Here is a 5,103-nt window from a genome sequence, read left to right on the forward strand (position 1 = left end):
CGGATTTAGCCTAAACCCGACTCCGCCCCGCCCCGCACAAGAACCCGCCCGGTGTGGGGGCGGGTAATTATCCGCCCCGAGCGGGTAGGGGTGGGGTGGGTACCCACGGGTTCGGGTAGTGTTGCCACCCCTGACCCTAACCCCTCTCACCCAAATCACACACGTAATCCCTCTCCACACTTGTTCGTCCCTCTGAGTGCCACGCTCACTCACCCCCGCTACTCCCTTTCCCAGATATACACGCACAGACACAGCTCACAAACAACAAAAACACACACACACACACTGTGAATCAGAGAAATAAGAGGGAAGAAAGAAAGGGGAAGAAGAGAGAAGAGAGGAAGGAGGCGTCACTGCCTGTTGCCGCCGAGCCTGCTCCACCGCCGATCATCACGCTCTGCTGCAGCCATCGCATGCATCGCCGTCCAACGAGCGCCGCCGACCCGTCACCTCCATGGTTGGGTTGTCGTGGCCGTCAAGTCCAGACGAGAGAGGGGAGATGCGGGACTAAAACCCCAACGAGCCGAGAAGAATCAGCGCTGCCGCTGCACCGCTCGTGGATCCTATTGCCGCCGCTGAAGGTTCCGATCGTTCAACTCGTTGCTTCCGTTGCCTCGCTGCAGATCCGTCACCCCTGTCGTCGTTGGAAAAACAGAACCACAAGAGAGAGAGACGCGGTAAGAGAGGTAGGGTCGTGCTCGGACGTCATCACTGGAGGACTGAATGGAGAAGCTCGCCAGTTCTGCTTCTACTTCTAGTTTCTGGAATATGAGAAAACGTCATTGCCGCTGCTGTTTGTTGGGTTTAAGATCGTTGCTGCTGCTCTTGCTCTGTTCTGCCTCTGCTTCTAGTTTCGTAGTTGCTGGAGCCTTTGCCGCCGGGAACCAATGTTGGAGCTGCTCTTGATGATTCTGATGCTGCTACGTAAGTTCCGAGCTGTTGTGTTGTTGCCAGAGGAAGGGAACTCATAGGAAAAATGTCCCCGAGGCTGCTGTTTGGCTTGGTTACGTTGTTAATGCGACACTGAGGTAGGGGATATTTTATTAAATTAAATATTTTAAACTTTGAATGTCTAAGAAGTTTACTGAATAATTGCAAATATATGAATGCTTGATCTATGATGGATTTTGGATGCAGAGTGAATGTGTGACTGGTTATGTCTCTTGGTGGTTTTATGTGGTTTGAGATCTTGGTTAAAAGAACGTGTATGTTGGTGTGAAAGTTCACTGAAAATGTATTGGGTGTTTGTAATTGTGAAAGCATGTTTTGTTCTTCGTTTGAAATATGTTTGAATGATAACTTTAAAGACGCTTAGTAATGCTGATTTTGGTTTTTAAGAACGATTTTGAGTTAAGATCGTGATTGTGACTGGATTGCTGGAAATTCTGGTTCTAATTTTTTTATGTCAGATGGTGGTTATTGAACTGTTTGTTTGATTAGGTTGTGATTGTTGTTAATTGAATATGTTAGTTTAATTGTGATATATTGAAGTAAGAGTTCTTGGGCAACTTTGGTTAGTCAAAAGAAAGTTAGAAATGTGGTTTTAGATGAATCCTAGGCTTGAATATAAGATTTGGTATGTGAGATTGTTGGAAATATTTTGTGCAGAAATCTGCATAATTGGCAGCAGAATGAATGAATCTTTGGGAGCAGTCCAGACCTAATTTTTAGATGAAATTATTTTTCTGTAAAACTTTAGTGTGTCTTGAATATTCCATAAAAATTTCAGGGAATTTGGCTAAGTGGTTTGGAAGGTATGATTTTTTGAAATTTAGTGATTGCTGCAGATTTTTCTGGTTTACTGGTTCTGCAGTACCAACTTCCAGACGCTATAACTTTTAATTTAAATAGAATTTTGAGTTGATTTCAAAAGGATTTTAAAGATCTATCAATCTATTTTAAGTGAGTACAAGTTTCATGTTCATATCTATTTTGTAGACTTAGATAAGTCACTTGGAAAGTCGGTTGTTTGCTGGAAACTCTGAACTGGTTTATAAAAACAGGGCTCCATTTCCAATTGATAATTAATTAATCAAATGAAGTGATATGAACCTGAAACTTGTGAATTCTGAAACTTAGGGATGTTGACTGTAATATCACCAAAATTTAGAAGCAATGGATTAGAATTGAAATTATTATGGAATTTATAGAAAACATGGCTGCTGTCCGTTTTTGGAATTTTGTAAATACAACAGCAGAATTTTAAAGTTTGTATAAAATTCAATTCTAATCCAAATTCAGTAAAACCTAACTTGAATTAAAGATTAATATCTCTAGAATTACCTTACCAACATGGTTTTAGATTAGACAAACTTAGGAATTAAAAAGGAATGTAAGTTGCCCTAAGAAAGGTTAAAGTTAAAGACATGATATTGAGAGATACAGTGAAGAGAGAAAAATGAAGAACAAGGAATGAAATAAAAGTTGAGAATTATATGGAATGGGCCTTTGTGCCGAACTGCTAATGCGAAAGTGCTCGCCTAACAGATAGCCTGAGATTGCTAATGCGGGAATGTTCGCCTAATTGATAGCACTGTTTCTTACTGTGATACACATTATTATGATGAGGCCTAATTGACACGGGTAACCGTGATGCCAAGGTGTCTAATTGACACAGTAAAGAAACCATATTCGGGGTTCGCTCCGAGTAACGTCGGGTTGCGGGTAGACAACCGATGCATGAGCTCATGGCCTGCTTAGGAGAGACATGCATCATATTGATTGCGCATTTGCATTTGGTCTTGTTTTGCTTGTTATATTTTCTCTATGATTGTGTTGCTTGACTTGTTTGTCTTATTGCAATTTGTTTGTGTGTTGATCTGTCTCTTGTGCTATTAGTTGGTGTATTGAGGTGACTGAGAATTGGGATTTGTTTTTAGTTTGAAAAGTTAAAGAAGGTAATTAAGTATATGAAGTAAGAGTAAGAAGTATTTCAAAGGTTTTAGAAAGAAGAAAATAGTTTTTATTAAGTAAAGTTAATTATTTGCATGTTAATCATTACTTTTACGGCATTTTCATTCCCTACTGAGAACTAGTGGTTTGTTCTCACCCCAAAATCTTCCACCCTTTCTAATGACACAGGTTCGGAGACTCAGTGTGAAGCTGCGGGTGATTATGAGTTTTATTTAAGTTAAGTTTATGTGTTGAGTTGTTTTTATAGAATTTTCTCGCCTTTGTTATTTAAGATTTTATTTTATACAGAGGGATAGGAGTTATAACTGAATTTTATTTGAATTTTTCTGTGTGATATTTATTATTATTAATAACTATGTGAAAATTTAAATTACAAACTAATACAAATTTTATAATTTAAAATTCTAATTATTTAAATAAAATTAAATTGATTAAAAATAAAAATATACTAATACAATTCAAATCGTATTAAAACGTAAATAAGTTTGTTGAATCCATCAACAAACTTTACGTAAATAAATAAATTTAGTCAATGTGATAGGTAAATTGTGTGCAAACTTTATGAAAACACACGATAAAAAATTAAATCCTAAAAATTAACATGATTTTTTTTTGAGAATTAATTTTTTTTATATTTTATAATAGAAATAAAAAATCTTATTAACATTGAGCTGGTCTAATATATTGGATAATTTTCTTTTTTTAGTGTAATTCGAATTAGTGTAATTCGAACTACCCTGGGTCAACCTGCATGCATAATTCGAATCAAGTAGGTTTGAATTACGTACGAATTTTGGCTGCATATTTCGAATTGATCAACTTCGAATTACTGTTGGTTTATAATTCGAATTAGTTTGATTCAAATTACATAGAAACATACTTCTGGTTGATCCATTTTTTACTTTGGTTGAATCATGTAATTTCTCCTCCACTGGTTTAATAGTGTGATTTGCCCTAATTTTTAGGTACCATCACAAACACTTTATATATTTTCATAATCAATCATATAAAAATAGAAAATTATTTAGATAAAGATGGTTAAAACATTTTTTTAAAGACGTTTTTTAATAATTAAAATTTAATATATATAATCGATTAAATTGTGTTATTTTTGTTAAAATTAGACCAGACAAATTAGTTTGATCAAAAAATCAGTGAACCAAACTTTGAACCGATCTAAATTAATATTCTGTTTTTATAAAAAAAAATGACTACAATATTCTTATTATAAAAAATGATTAAAATACCACTATTATGTATATATTAATTTTGAAAACACTAAATCCTAATCCTATAATGAATATTTTAGTTATTTTCTATAATAAGGGTATTTTAGTCATTTTTTATAAAAAAATATTAATTTAGACAGGTCCAAAGTTTGATTTACTGATTTTTTAGTCAAACTGATTTGTCCGGTTTAATTTTGACAAAAATAATACGATTTAATCGATTACGTGTGTTAAACTTTAATTGCTAGAAAATATTATTAAAAAATATATTTTAGGTGTTTTTATATGAGTGGCTCCTATAAAAATAAAGTGTGATATCCCATTTTATAAAAATGCTATTTACACACTAAAATCAGTTACTAAAACTAACCATTATATATTTGTGTATAAATATGTGTAGATTAACTAATTCTAAGTGTGTATTTGTATATTCTATATTAGTGATTAATTTTAGTAGTAGATTTTAATATAAACCTAGCATGGTTGCTCATTTTAAATTTTTTAAGTAGAATTAAAAATAAAAATAAAAATATTAAACAATAAAAAATTACATCTTACCAAAAAAAATTTAAGAAGATCTATTTTCACATATATTACTATTACTACAATAACATGCATTCAATCACTTTTCTTCTTTAAATTGTATTTTTAATAAAAGTTAGCTGACAAATGATAATCATAAGTTGGAATCTTAAACATACATTTTCTCTGGAGTTTTTTTTTTTTTGGTCAAAAGCAGGTCCAATTTTACCCTTTGCACACTAAAATAGTTTTTATCTAACATTTTCCACCTCATCATCTATAGCTCTTGAAACCACAAATAAAATGCTCGACTCTTGCATCAAAATATTCAGCCATTTAATCAAGATATTGATTCATATATCTTAGTTGGACAAGAAGAAAAATTGAAGAAAAGCATCTATGTAAATTTCCCCAAACAAGAAGGTCATATAAAAAAATA

General features: G+C 33.6%; 1 long non-coding RNA gene across 1 annotated transcript; it reads left to right on the forward strand.

Moving 5' to 3' along the window:
- LOC110271303 lies at window positions 179-3,200 on the forward strand. Its single transcript, XR_002361883.1, has 2 exons — window positions 179-1,028; window positions 3,082-3,200. It is a non-coding gene; the product is annotated as an uncharacterized LOC110271303 (long non-coding RNA).

This window comes from Arachis ipaensis, chromosome B04, assembly GCF_000816755.2.
Source record: "Arachis ipaensis cultivar K30076 chromosome B04, Araip1.1, whole genome shotgun sequence".
Classification (NCBI taxonomy): Eukaryota; Viridiplantae; Streptophyta; class Magnoliopsida; order Fabales; family Fabaceae; genus Arachis; species Arachis ipaensis.